Below are 16,028 nucleotides of genomic sequence, written 5' to 3'. Positions count from 1 at the left end.
GCGCTCATATATTGCGTGAAAGTTTATAGGTTTGAGATTACTAAAGTATGAAACAATTGCTTGGCTTGTCATCGGGGTTGTGCATGATGAGAGCATTCTTGTGTGACGAAAATGAAACATGACTAAACTATATGATTTTGTAGGGATGAACTTCCTTTGGCCATGTTATTTTGAGAAGACATAATTGCTTAGTTAGTATGCTTGAAGTATTATCATTTTTATGTCAATATGAACTTTTGTCTTGAATCTTTTGGATCTGAATATTCATACCACAATTAAGAAGAATTACATTAAAATTATGCCAAGTAGAACTCCGCATCAAAAATTCTATTTTTATCATTTACCTACTCGAGGACGAGCATGAATTAAGCTTGGGGATGCTTGATACGTCTCCAACGTATCTATAATTTTTGATTGCTCCATGCTATATTATCTACTGTTTTATACATTATTGGGCTTTATTATCCACTTTTATATTATTTTTGGGACTAACCTATTAACCAGAGGCCCAGCCCAGAATTGCTATTTTTTGCCTGTTTTAGGGTTTCGAAGAAAAGGAATATCAAACGGAGTCCAAACGGAATGAAACCTTCGGAAACATGATTTTCTCATCAGATAAGATCTAGGAGACTTGTACCCTCCGTCAAGAAAGCCACAAGGCAGTCACGAGGGTGGAAGGCGCCCCCCTAGGGCGCGCCCCCTGCCTCGTGGGCCCCTCAAAGCTCCACCGACGTACTTCTTCCTCCTATATATATATCCACGTACCCCCAAATGATCGGGGACGGAGCCAAAAACCTAATTCCATCGCTGCAACTTTCTGTATCCACGAGATCCCATCTTGGGGCCTGTTTCGGAGCTCCGCCGGAGGGGGCATCAATCACGGAGGGCTTCTACATCATCATCCAAGCCCCTCCGATGAAGTGTGAGTAGTTTACTTCAGACCTACGGGTCCATAGTTAGTAGCTAGATGGCTTCTTCTCTCTTTTTGGATCTCAATACAATGTTCTCCCCCTCTCTTGTGGAGATCTATTCGATGTAATCTTCTTTTTGCGGTGCTTTTGTTGAGACTGATGAATTGTGGGTTTATGATCCAGTCTATCTATGAATAATATTTCAATCTTCTTTGAATTCTTTTATGTATGATTGGTTATTGAGGGAGTCCTGGCTTAGGGGGTCTCCGGACAGCCAGACTATATCCTTTGGCCGGATTGTTAGACTATGAAGATACAATATTGAAGACTTCGTCTCATGTCCGGATAGGGCTCTACTTGGCGTGGAAGGCAAGCTAGGCAATACGGATATGGATATCTCCTCCTTTGTAACTGACCTTGTGTAACCCTAACCCTCTCCGGTGTCTATATAAACCAGAGGGTTTTAGTCCGTAGGGGACAACAACCACAACATACAATCATACCATAGGCTAGCTTCTAGGGTTTAGCCTCTCTGATCTCGTGGTAGATCTACTCTTGTACTACCCATATCATCAATATCAATCAAGCAGGACGTAGGGTTTTACCTCCATCAAGAGGGCCCGAACCTGGGTAAAGCAGTGTGTCCCCTGCCTCCTGTTACCATCCAGCCTAGACGCATAGTTCGGGACCCCTACCCGAGATCCGCCGGTTTTGACACCGACATTGGTGCTTTCATTGAGAGTTCTCTGTGTCGTCGCCGTTAGGCTCGATGGCTCCTACTATCATCGATAGCGATGCGGTCCAGGGTGAGACTTTTCTCCCCGGACAGATCTTTGTGTTCGGCGGCTTTGCCCTGAGGGCCAATTCGCTTGGCCATCTGGAGTAGATGGAAAGTTATGCCCCTAGCCACCAGGTCAGGTTTGGAAGCTTAAACTACACGGCCGATACCCGTGGAGATTTGATCTTCAAACGGATTCGAGCCTCTGCCTTGTGCGCCACGCGGTCATGATGAGCATGACTTAGCTCTCCCATCGGACAGTGTTAAGGAGATCGCACCGGCAGCCGCTCTGACACTCAATTCGGAGCCAGTTGTGCCTTCCGCGGACGGGTGGATGGACCCCACCACGGAGGCCTTACCCTTAGCAGCGATCGAGCCGAACATCGACCTTGCGTTGCACAAGAGCCGTGTTGTTAAACTGTCGGATCCTTCTCCAGCCACGGACTCCGAACCGCCTGCGCCCGTTCCTATCAAATCCGATTGGGCGCCGATCATGGAGTTTACCTCCGCAGATATTTTTCAGCACTCGCCCTTTGGCGACATACTGAACTCATTAAGGTCTCTCTCCTTGTCAGGAGAATCCTGGCCGAACTATGTCCGGCAGGACTGGGATGCGGACGATGAAGAAATTCGAGGCCCACCCACCACCCACTTAGTAGCCACTGTCGATGACTCAACCGACATGCTCGACTTCGACTCCGAAGACATCGACGGTATGGATGGCGATGCGGGAGGCGAAGAGGAACCACCGCCCACAGGGCGCAGGACGTCCACCTCATCATATGACATATACATGGTGGACACACCAAAAGAAGACGACGACGAGGAACGGAAGGACGCAACGAAGGCTTGTCCCCTCGAGAAGCAGTCAAAGCGGCGGCGTAAGCGCCGCCCCAAATCCCGCCTCAGCAGAAATAACGATCATGCAGACCCAGCGTTGGAGCAGGGCGAACCACGGCAATACGGAGAATCAAACCGAACAAACCAATTCTGTCAGAGATAATAGTCCGGATGACATAACGCCGGATAGGCACCCGGAGCATCAGAATGCCCATCAAAGGCTTGTTGCCACCGCGAGGAGTCTGAAAAAGCAGAAGCAAAGGCTCAAGGCTGCGCAGGACACACTCCAAATCAGATGGAGTAAAGTACTCAACACAGCAGCGAAGTATGGTGGTAATCGCCAAGAGCTACCCGAAGCGGAAGTTGCTACCCGAATTCGATGAGGAGGCCCTACATCCTCCACAACCAAATATCAAAACGGCCACCTGGCCAGATAGATGACCTCACGGCCAACATGGAGCGGCAAATAACGCCACTCACAAGCCAATACGCGATCCACACAAGGGCTCGCACCAAAAGGACGGCGCAACCAGATCCATCTATGGACCACGCAAGTGCGCCCCAGCATATGATGTAACACAACAAACATCAGAACAACGCGGTACACCCAGATACATGGGTGCCGCACACCCCCTATGTTTCACCGATGAGGTGCTGGAGCATGAATTTCCAGAGGGATTCGAACCTGTAAACATAGAGGCATACGACGGAACAACAGACCCTGGGGTCTGGATTGAGGACTATATCCTCCATATCCATATGGCTCGAGGAGATGATCTCCACGCCATCAAGTACTTACCCCTCAAGCTCAAAGGGCCAGCTCAACACTGGCTTAAAAGCCTCCCCGAAAACTCCATTAGAAGCTGGGAAGAGCTCGAAGACGCTTTTCGGGCAAATTTTCAATGGACTTATGTCCGACCCCCAGATGCGGACGATTTGAGTCATATAACTCAACAGCCCGGACAGTCAGCCTGAAAGCTTTGGAACAGGTTTCTTACTAAGAAGAACCAAATAGTTGACTGCCCGGACGCCGAAGCCTTGGCAGCTTTTAAGCATAGCGTCCATGACGAATGGCTTGCTAGACACCTCGGCCAAGAAAAGCCGAGAACAATGGCAGCATTAACAAGCCTCATGAACCGCTTTTGCGCGGGTGAGGACAGCTGGCTAGCCAGATGTAGCACCAGCGACCCAAGCACATCCGGAGTTAGAGATGAAAACGGGAAATCACGACGCAGCAAAAATAATAAGCGTCAGAATAAAGAAGACAGCCCGAAGAGCACGGTGGTAAACGCCGGATTCCGAAGCTCTCGGCCAGGTCAGCAAAAGCCGCCCTCTAAAGGCGCCAGAGATGAACTATCCAGCCTGAACAAAATTCTGGACCAAGTATGTCAGATCCATAGCACCCCTGGTAAACCCGCTAATCATACCCACAGAGAATGTTGGGTCTTCAAGCAGTCCGGCAAGCTCAACGCCGTACACAAGGGGGAGGATACACCAAGCGAAGATGAGGATGAGCCTCTCAAGCAAGACACTTGGGAACAAAAGAAGTTTCCATCAGAAGTAAAAACAGTCAACGCATTACACGTGATCAAGGGAAGCAAAGCGGCCCTCCCAGATAAATATGCCCAAGGGCCTATCACCGTGAAACCCTGCCACTGGTCGTCTCAACCGGTCACTTTCGACCATCGTGATTACTCAGCAAGCATCCGGCGGGCAGGATGGGCTCCCCTGGTATTAGACCCGATAATTGACGGATACCACTTTGCGCGAGTCCTGATGGACAGTGGCAGCAGTTTAAACCTGATATACCAGGATACAATCCGCGAAATGGGGATAGACCCAATGAAAATTTGCCATAGCAACACCACCTTTAAAGGAGTAACGCGAGGCCTAGGGGCTCACTGCACGGGCTCCCTGCTACTAAAGGTTATATTCGGCTTCCCCGATAACTCCCGTAGCGAACATTTAACCTTCCACATTGCTCCGTTCCAATGCAGTTATCAAGCACTACTTGGATGCGAAGCTTTTGCTCGCTTTAATGGAATACCGCATTACGCTTCCCTCACGCTCAAGATGCCCGGTCCACGTGGCATCATTATAGTGAGCGGAAGTATTAAGCGATCTTTGCGTGCCGAAGAGAATGTGACTGCCTTGGCAGCCGCATACTAAAAACGGCCTCACCAACTAAAGCATTTGATAGGTCGTCAAGACCACGGACGCGGTTAGACGAGTCCGGCGCCGCTATAATGTAATTTGTATCGGATTGATGGCCACACCCCTATTACAAATACAAGGGGCTCAATGCACGCAAACAAATGATCATCGTGCTACACCCTTCCAGGATACGACACGACGGAGACACAGGCGTAGATGTGCAGCAGGGACCCGCTCCAAGGATTCTTTTTAGATTAAGACCCTGCGTAAACCTTTTTTACTGTCTCTTGTTGATACACATCCCTCAAATTCTCAGTACAATTGAGAAGGATGCTGACGTCTTGGCATGTGGCCACGTCAGAGTAATGCACGTACCTAGACACAAGGGGCTTCTTACAAAGGGCACTATTTAGGCCCGGTTTATACCATAAAGACCAATACCTTAGGGAGTGTTCGGCGTCGCGAGTTTGGCCTTATATGCATCAGCTCCGAATCATTGTCTTTGGTCAAATGTTGGGTTTTCCCGGCTCCTGTGTTTTGGTGCCTTACGTTCCGCTTTATCGGCTAAGGCAGCACCAGGAGAACTAATGCGATTGTGCCCTGGTTCATCCGGACGAGCACCTCAGTAGAGAAAGCCGAAAACTGATTGTCATGATATAGCGTGAGACTGGTAAACCACTCGATGACCTATCGGAATGTTAGAATTCCTCCGCCTGAACGAAGGGCCGTTTTCCGGCCAGGCATGTACGCACCTAGAGATCGGGAGAGTGCGGAGCCACCAAGGGCTATCTAGTAGCCCCACTGTCAAACTCCTATGGCTAAGTGAAAGTGTTAAAGCATTATAGTCCGGTTGCCTCGTTCGCTGCGCTATCACCTCCTTAATAGGACCAAGACGTTGGGTTAAGTGTGAAAACATGTTTTTTGCGAGCACCTCCGCATTGTATGCGTGCGTGTTGAAGCCAACGACTGCAATCTTTCAGGTTATATACATATATACATAAACGGCCGCACAAGAGGCATCACATTACTTTCTGGCAAAAGTATAAATACAGCCTTACTATATTTCATAAAAACATTGTGTTTACAATGGGAATACATGTCATTCAAACATAATATTCTTCAAGAACTGGGACTCTATCAAACGAGCACCCTCAAGAACCTGTTCAAAATAGTGCTCGGCAGCTACTCGGCCCACGGCCGAACCTTGCGCCGCAACAGTGGTAGCATCCATCTCCGCCCAGTATGCCTTGACACGGGCAAAGTCCATCCGCGAGCGTTCTATGCATGCCGACCTCTTCATCGCGTTGATGCGCGGCACCGCGCCAAGGAACTGCTGCACTAAGCTGAAATAGCTATTCGGCTTTGGCTTCTCCGGCCACAACTGATCTACAATAGACCTCATGGCGAGTCCAAACAACCTATTAAGTTCGGCCCATTCGGCTAGCCGATCAGTCAAGGGAAGCGGACGCTTTGGAACATTGAATTGTGACCAGAATAGCTTGTCCACTTCACGACCTGATTGATCTTGGAAGTATTCGACCGCATCGACGACGCTCACCGCCAAATCCATATATGCGTCTGCCGAACTCCACAGCCGATCCAGAGGGGCATACCGCGGATCTCCAAACTTCCTCCGCAGCAGAAAGGGCTTCCCAGCCACAATATCCCCGGCTTCGCGCAGCTCCTCCTTCTTCGCCCTCATAGTAGAGCGACTGTCTTTGGTCGCCATAGTGGCCTTCTCCAGGTCCGCTGCCTTCACTCGGTTCTCCTCCTCAAGGAACTGGCAACGGTCGGCAGTGCCTTTTAATTCTACGGCCATCTTGGCCATCTTTTCTTTGCTTTCGCAATGGGCGGCCTTCTCAGCTCTTAACTCCTCGGCCGCCTTCAAAGCAGCCGCAATACTAACCCTCGCTTGTTCCTTGGCTCGGGCGAGCTCCGCCCGAAGTGTCTCCACGGTGACAACTCCATCTGCAGTCACAACATATTAAAGATACTAGCATCATGCTGCTCTTATTGTGTGACAATCACCAGAAAACATTACTTACCCTGTGATTCATCAAGCCGCTTGTTAACAAGCTCGATCTCGGCGTTTGCCACATCCAATTGTCGTTTTAATTCGGCAAACTCACTAATCCGGCTAGCCACCGGAGCTTCCACCACCTGCAAATAAAGGCAGTCTGGTTATTGCCTGGGACTATGATCCTCTGTTCGCCGCCATTCTCGACGACAACCAGAGTCTCAGGGGCTACTATCTACACAGGGCACACCTAACATGGGCGGTACTATCACATATTATCTCACGTACCTCAAAGCCTGTCGGTAGACTCATAAAGGCTTCATGTAATCCGCTTTCGGCGGACGAAATTCTTTCCATCACCGTACCCATCAGCGTACGGTGTTCTTCTGAGATGGCCGCTTGCCCCAACAGCTCCCTCAGAATGTCCGACCGCATACCAGACGGTGTCGGACTCTTTTTTTTTTGCTCTCTTCAAGAGCCGGACGCTGGGGACTTCATGGGTCTATGGGATTATCTTCTGGCCTCACCGGATCCGGAGAGGCCCTCCGTGACGACACTTCGGGGTCGCCCACTTCTTGAGCAGAGGAGTCCTAGGGACGCGTTTCGCTCTCCATCATCTCCGGAAGAAGATCCCCCGAAGACGAGCTCAGTTGAGAAGGGCTAAGACCCGAACTGCAAGATATATGCGGCGGTTATTTTATCAGAAGAAAGATAGTATACCTTCACTATTAAAGCATTTTTTGGATCACTTATGACTCGTTGGAGGGCTGATCCCCCCGCGGACCTTGTGCGGCAAGAGCACCCCCCGAGGCAGGACCCTCTGTTGGAGACTTCTTCTCCCGTTTGGAGGCCTCAGCTTCCGGATCCTCAGAAGCAGTCCTCTTCCTCCCCCGGTTATCCCCCTTTATGGAGGCGCTCATTCCCTCGGTTGGAACTGGCAGCGATGGGGGCCCGCTTCGGCCCATATTATTCCCCCTTGTATCTTCCTTCGAGGGCTCCAGGCAAGATGCGAGCTCGAGCATCTTTTCCAATACCAGATTTTCCAAACCCTCAAGGAGGGGGGCCGAACACAGAATCATCTTCACCTTTGTTAGCCATTCCTGGTCAAAGAGCGATCTCTCAGAAATAACTTCATAATGATTAAAAGACGGTGTGTTCGGCTAGAGAATTTCTTACTTGTTCGGCGGCGTGGTTACTGCTCTGGACCACGTCCTCGGTAGTATCCGGACACTCTATTTAAGGTCCAAAGAATGACTTGTACATCTCCTCGTGCATCAGGCTGAGGAAACTTTGAATGGCACACGGTCCTTCTGGGTTGAACTCCCACAAGCGAAGGGGCTGGCGTTTGCAAGGCTGGACTCGAAGAACCAACATAACTTGCATTACCGCAACCAAATTAAAATCTCCCTCGAAGAGATCTTGAATGCGGCTTTGCAGTATAGGCACATCCTTGGCTGGACCCCAGCTCAGACCTCTGCTAATCCATGACATCAGTTGTGGTGGGGGCCCGAGCGGAAAGCGGGGGCAGCCGCCCACTTGGCACTTCTGGGAGCCTTGATGTAAAACCACTCCCGTTGCCATAATTCGGACACCTCTAGAAAGGAACCTTTCGGCCATGGAGCTCCTGCCATCTTGCCTATTGACGCGGCTCCGCACGCTGCATGTCGCCCGTCGATCATCTTCGCATTCACTTCAAAGGTCTTGAGCCACAGGCCGAAGTGAGGGGTAATGCAGAGGAAGGCCTCACACACAACAATAAATGTCGAGATATGGAGAAAGGAGTCCGGAGGTAGATCGTGGAAATCTAGCCCGTAATAGAACATCAACCCCCTGACGAAGGGATCCAGAGTGAGGCCTAGGCCTCGGAAGAAGTGGGAGACAAAAATGACGTTCTCGTCGGGTTTGGGAGTGGGGATGACCTGCCCTCGAGCAGGCAACCGATGCAAAACCTCGGTGGTCAGGTATCTGGCCTCCCTCAACTTCTTGATATCCTGTTCCGTGACGGAGGAGGGCATCCATCGGCCTTGAAGGGTGGATCCAGACATGATTGAAGATCCGGAGCACCTGACCTGGGCTTTGGGTGTTAGAACTCGAGGCGGGGGAGGGGTTCGATTGAGCACGAGAGGGAAAAAGCAAAAACCTTGTCCCTTTATAAAGAGGGTGAATATCAAGCGTCCTCTCCGTAGCCGTTTGGGACTTGCCTACAATCTAGGAGTCCTAGACACGGTTGGGTTACGCACGACCGTATTAATGAGAATCCCGTGATTGGGGGGAACACAATCTCTACTTTGACAAGATGTGCCAAGAAACCACCTCGCATTATGTGTGGAGCTGGTTGAAGAAAAACGGTTCGAATAATCACCAGGCCATGACATAACGTCATGCTGCCAAAACAAGTCAGCAAATTAGATTTGCGAAAATATTATTCTCTCTACGGTGGTATGTGGAACTTATTTTGCAGGGTCGGACACTATCCTTGTATTCAAATTCTTCCGTGGTGTATTCGGAGGAGGAACCTGCCTTGCAATGCCGAAGACAATACTGTGCGCCGGACTCATCGTCATTGAAGCCTGGTTCAGGGGCTACTGAGGGAGTCCTGGATTAGGGGGTCTCCGGACAGTCGGACTATAACCTTTGGCCGGACTGTTAGACTATGAAGATACAAGATTGAATACTTCGTCTCATGTCCGGATATGACTCTACTTGGCGTGGAAGGCAAGCTAGGCAATACGGATATGGATATCTCCTCCTTTGTAACCGACCTTGTGTAACCCTAACCCTCTACGGTGTCTATATAAACCGGAGGGTTTTAGTCCGTAGGGGACAACAACCACAACATACAATCATACCATAGGCTAGCTTCTAGGGTTTAGCCTCTCTGATCTCATGGTAGATCTACTCTTGTACTACCCATATCATCAATATGAATCAAGCAGGACGTAGGGTTTTACCTCCATCAAGAGGGCCCGAACCTGGGTAAAGCATCGTGTCCCTGCCTCCTGTTACCATCCGGCCTAGACGCATAGTTCGGGACCCCCTACCTGAGATCCGCCAGTTTTGACACCGACAGTTATCTTTGCAAGTCTCTTCGAATTATCAGTTTGGTTTGGCCTACTAGATTGGTTGTTCTTGCCATGGGAGAAGTGCTTAGCTTTGGGTTCGATCTTGCGGTGTCCTTTCCAAGTGACAAAAGGGGAAACAAGGCACATATTGTATCGTTGCCATCGAGGATAACAAGATGGTTTTTTTTATCATATTGCATGAAACTATCCCTCTACATCATGTAATCTTGCTTAAGGCGTTACTCTATTTTTAACTTAATACTCTAGATGCATGCGGGATAGCGGTCGATGAGTGGAGTAATAGTAGTAGATGCAGAATCGTTTCGGTCTACTTGTCTCGAACGTGATGCCTATATACATGATCATACCTAGATATTCTCATAACTATGCTCAATTCTATTAATTGCTCAACAGTAATTTGTTCACCCATCGTAGAATATTATGCTCTTGAGAGAAGCCACTAGTGAAACCTATGGCCACAGGGTCTCTTTCTCATCATATCAATCTCCATCACTTTATTATTGCTTTGCTTTTACTTTTTTACTTTGCATCTCTATACCAAAAATACCAAAAATATTATTTATCATCTCTATCAGATCTCACTTTCGTAAGTGACCGTGAAGCGATTGACAACCCCTAAGCGCGTTGGTTGCGTTGAGCTATTGTTTTTGTGTAGGTACGAGGGACTCGAGCGCATCCTCCTACTAGATTGATACCTTGGTTCTCAAAAACTGAGGGAAATACTTACGCTACTTTGCTGCATCATCCTCTCCTCTTCGGGGAAATCCAACGCAGTGCTCAAGAGGTAGTAGAGGGCATCATGATCATTCTTAGAACAACAACTTATATAATTCTTGTCATATGATCTCTTATGCTAGAGTAATAATTCAATCACAATTTCAAGTATGAATCATAAACTTCATTGAAAACTAACAAACTATAATCTCAGTCATTGGAGCAATTGCAATTTATCATAACATAGGAAAGAGTCAATATATAAGAGATTTTCAGCAAGTCCACATACTCAACTGTCATATAGTCTTTCACAATTGCTGACACTCACACAATACTTATGGGTATGGAGTTTTAATCGGACACAGAGAAAGATAGGGGCTTATAGTTTGCCTCCCAACATTTTACCTCAAGGGTAATGTCAACAATAATAGTTCATGAAAACTCACATCCAATTAGCCATATATACCAGGATCTTTCCAACATGTTGTGCTTGCCAAAAGATAAAATGTAAAAAGGAAGGGTGAAGATCACCATGACTCTTATGCAAGGTAGGAGATAAAAGTAAAAGATAGGCCCTTCGCAGAGGGAAGCAGAGGTTGTCATGCGCCTTTATGGTTGGATGCACAAAATCTAATGCGAAAGAACGTCACTTTATATTGCCACTTGTGATATGGACCTTTATTATGCAGTTCGTCGCTTTTATTTCTTCCATATCACACGATCGTATAAAGCTTATTTTCTCCCACACTAATAAGTCATACATATTTAGAGAGAAATTTTTATTGCTTGCACCGATGACAACTTACTTGGAGGATCTTACTCAATCCATAGGTAGGTATGGTGGACTCTCATGGCAAAACTGGTTTAAGGGTATTTGGAAGCACAAGTAGTATCTCTACTTGGTGCGATGAGTTTGGCTAGCATGAGGGGGAAAGGCCAGCTCAACCATGTTGGATGATCCATGACAATATAATTTATCTCAGATGTAATAAAACATAACCCATTACGTTGTCTTCCTTGTCCAACGTTAACTCTTTAGCATGTCATATTTTAATGAGTGCTCACAATCATAAAAGATGTCCAAGATAGTATATTTATATGTGAAGACCTCTCTTTCTTTATTACTTACTATTAATTGCAACGATGACCATCATACTTTTTCTATGTGAGCTCATTACTCTCCATAAGATCCATATGATCTCTTCGTTTCCTTTTTTATTCTTTCTATTTTCTGTTATTCACTTAGGATCATGGCAAAATAATCAAGCCCTTGACTCAACACTAATCTTTATTATATATAGCTCACGAACTCGATTACATAGAAGGATCATAAAGCAAAACTCACAACTAGATCATACTAAAACTTTATTCTACTAGATCAAGATATTAACAAAAGGATCGAACTAAGAAAAAAAGGTAAAGATAAGAGTGATGGTGATACGATACCGGGGCACTCCCCCAAGCTTGGTAGTTGCCAAGGGGAGTTCCCATACCAGATACTCAATTCTTCTTTGTTGGTGGAGAAGGTGATGGTTTTGTTGATGGCGTAGGCTTCTTCCTTAATTTGCGCTTGAGGATAGAATTTTGGTCCCTTAGGTCCTCGATCTCCTGTTCCAGGCTCAGTATCTTTTTGCATAGTTCCTTCTTGTTTTCCTGCAAGAGGCAAAAAGGATAAACTCGATCTTAGGTTTCTTTACTTTATCCGGGAGGCTTGACTTTTTGAACTCCACATGCATGTCCCCAGGTTGAGGTAGTGGGACTTCATATTCATCTGAGCTCGTCTCCTCCTTTACCTTGGGTTCATAGTCCTCTTCTTCTTCCGTAGTCCAACCACAATGCTCCACATCCCCATAGACCTTAGGATCTGCAAGGTAATCAGCCACATAGCTTTCTCCTTCCGAATCCTGGGACGACATGTTGCTCTGTCTGCGGCACGACAGCTCAAAACAAAGACAAGAGATATTTGCGTGATACGGGTGTCAAAACCTCCGGGAGATTATATAATGATTTTTTACCGACCAAAATACATGTCGTGTAAGAAAACAGAGTCCGGAGAGCGCACGAGGTGCCCACGGGGCAGGGGGGCGCCCAGTAGGGTAGGGCGCGCCCTCCACCCTCGTGGAGGCCTCGTGTCCTTCCCGGACTGCTTCTTATTTTTCTATTTTTCTAAATATTCCAAAACTGAGAAATATTGCCTTAAAAATTGTTTTGGAGTGGGTTTACTTACTGTACCACATACCTATTCCTTTTTGGAGTCTAAAACATTCCGGAAAGTGTCCTTATGTATTCCTCCGTGTTACGGTTTCAATAACATTGGTTTCAAGATTTATGGGATTACCTGAGATATAATGTTTGATTCTTAGACTGTTCACCACCTTTGGATTTGTGCCCTTGAATTTGTTGATTTTTATGGCACCGGAACGGTAGACCTCCTCGATAACGCAAGGACCTTCCCATTTAGAGAGAAGTTTTCCTACAAAAAAATCTTAAACGAGAGTTGTATAGCAATACATAGTCACCTACATTAAACTCACGCTTTTGTATCCTTTTGTCATGCCATCTTTTAACTTTTTCTTTAAATAATTTGGCATTCTCATAGGCTTGGGCTCTCCATTCATCAAGTGAGCTAATGTCAAATAACCTCTTCTCACCGGCAAGTTTGAAATCATAGTTGAGCTCTTTAATCACCCAATAAGCCTTATGTTCTAGTTCGAGAGGTAAGTGACATGCTTTTCCATAACCATTTTATACGGAGACATACCCATAGGATTTTTATATGCAGTTCTATAGGTGCATAATGCATCATCAAGTTTCTTGGACCAATTCTTTCTAGATCTATTAATAGTCTTTTGCAAAATTAATTTGAGCTCTCTATTACTCAATTCTACTTGACCACTAGACTGAGGGTGATATGGGGATGCAATTCTATGATTAACATCATACTTAGCAAGCATTTTACGGGAAGCACCATGAATAAAATGTGAACCACCATCAGTCATTAAATATCTAGGGACTCTGAATCTTGGAAAAAATAACTTCTTTAAGCATTTTAATAGAAGTGTTATGATCAGCACTACTAGTTGGAATAGCTTCTACCCACTTAGTAACGTAATCAACAACAACTAAAATATGTGTATATCCATTAGAGGAAGGAAAAGGCCCCATATAGTCAAAGCCCCAAACATCAAATGGTTCAATAACGAGTGAATAGTTCATAGGCATTTCTTGATGTATACTAATATTACCAATTCTTTGACATTCATCACAAGATAAGACAAACTTACGGGCATCCTTGAAGAGAGTAGGCCAATAAAAACCAGATTGCAATACCTTATGTGCAGTCCTATCTCCAGCATGGTGTCCTCCATAAGCTTCGGAGTGACACTTGCGTAGGATTTGTTCCTATTCATGCTCAGGTACACAACGTCTAATAACGCCATCTACTCCTTCTTTATAAATATATGGGTCATCCCAAAAGTAATGTCTCAAATCCTAGAAGAACTTTTTCTTTTGCTGGTATGTGAAACTAGGTGGTATAAACTTAGCAACAATGTAATTAGCATAATCAGCATACCATGGAGCAGTATGAGAAGCATTTATGACATTTAATTGCTCATCAGGAAAGCTATCATCAATTGGTAGTGGGTCACCAAGCACATTTTCTAACCTAGACAAGTTGTCTGCAACGGGGTTCTCAGCTCCCTTTCTATCAACAATATGTAAGTCAAATTCTTGTAGCAAGAGAACCCATCTAATAAGTCTAGGTTTAGCATCTTTCTTTTCCATAAGATATTTAATAGCAGCATGATCGATGTGAATAGTTACTTTAGAATCAACAATATAAGGTCTGAACTTATCACAAGCAAATACAACTGCTAAGAATTCTTTTTCAGTAGTAGCATAATTTCTTTGAGCATTGTCTAGGGTTTTACTAGCATATTGAATAACGTTTAATTTATTATCAACTCTTTGCCCTAGAACAACACCTACAACGTAATCACTAGCATCACACATAATTTCAAAGGGTAAATTCCAATCAGGTGGCTGAACAATAGGTGCAGAGATCAATGATTTCTTAAGTATTTCAAATGCTTCTACACAATCATCATCAAAGACAAATGGTATATCTTTTTGTAATAAATTAGTCAGAGGCCGAGAAATTTTTGAGAAGTCCTTAATGAACCTCCTATAAAACCCAGCATGACCAAGGAAACTTCTTATACCTTTGATGTCCTTGGGGCATGGCATCTTTTCAATAGCATCAACCTTGCCTTTATCAACTTCAATACCTCTTTCAGAAACTTTATGCCCCAAGACAATACCTTCATTAACCATAAAGTGGCACTTTTCCCAATTCAAGACAAGATTAGTTTCTTCACATCTCTGCAAAACTCGACCAAGGCTGCTCAAGCAATCATCAAAAGAAGATCCATAGACGGAGAAATCGTCCATGAAAACCTCACAAATCTTTTCACAAAAGTCAGAGAATATAGCCATCATGCATCTTTGAAAGGTAGCAGGTGCATTACATAAACCAAAAGGCATACGTCTATAAGAAAAAGTACCAAAAGGGCAAGTAAAAGTAGTCTTTGATTGATCTTTGGCTGACACAAGTATTTGAGAGAAACCAGAATAACCATCTGGAAAGGAAAAATATGTATGTTTGGATAATCTTTCTAGCATTTGATCGATAAAAGGTAAGGGGTAATGATCCTTTTTAGTGGCCTTATTTAATTTGCGGAAATAAATTACCATCCTACAACCTATAATAATTCTTTGAGGAATCAATTCATCTTTATCATTAGGAACGACAGTAATACCTCCCTTCTTACAGACACAATGCACAGGACTTACCCACTGACTATCAGCAACGAGATAAATTATACCTTCCTCAAGGAGCTTTAGTATTTCCTTTCTTACCACTTCTTTCATTTTAGGATTCAGCCGTCGTTGATGACCACGAACTGGTTTAGCATCTTCTTCCAAATTTATTTTATGTTGACTTAGAGTGGGACTAATGCCCTTAAGATCATCAAGAGTATACCCAATAGCAGCATGGTGCTTCTTCAGAGTTTTCAATAATCTCTCTTCCTCATTCTCTGAAAGGTTAGCACTAATAATAACAGGATATATCTTTTTCTCATCAAGATAAGCATAATTAAGAGTATCAGGCAACGGTTTAAGCTCAAACACGGGATCACCCTTGGGTGGAGGAGGATCCCCTAGGATTTCAACAGGCAAATTGTGTTTCAGAATAGGTTCCTGTTTAAAGAATACTTCATCTATTCCCCTTCTTTCATTCATAAACATATCATTTTCATGGTCTAGCAAATATTGTTCTAAAGGATTACTAGGTGGTACGGCAATAGAAGCAAGACCAATAATTTCATCCTTACTAGGTAATTCTTCTTCATGGTGTTGTCTACTAAATTTAGAGAAATTAAATTCATGATACATGTCATCTAAACCGATAGTAACAACATCCTGTTTGCAATCTATCTTAGCATTAATAGTGTTTAAGAAGGGTCTAC

The 16,028-nt window shown here is 45.3% G+C and overlaps 1 protein-coding gene across 1 annotated transcript in view; it reads left to right on the top strand.

Annotated features, from left to right (window-relative positions):
• Window positions 1-16,028, top strand: part of LOC119299644 (proline-rich protein 36-like) — a 107,755-nt gene that overhangs the window by 34,061 nt on the left and 57,666 nt on the right. The gene's annotated exons all lie outside the window — the stretch shown is intronic.

The sequence above is a fragment of the Triticum dicoccoides genome, chromosome 5A (assembly GCF_002162155.2).
Source record: "Triticum dicoccoides isolate Atlit2015 ecotype Zavitan chromosome 5A, WEW_v2.0, whole genome shotgun sequence".
Lineage (NCBI taxonomy): Eukaryota > Viridiplantae > Streptophyta > Magnoliopsida > Poales > Poaceae > Triticum > Triticum dicoccoides.
The sequence above is the reverse complement of the archived record's forward strand: the minus strand, read 5'-3'. Positions and strand labels throughout refer to the sequence as shown.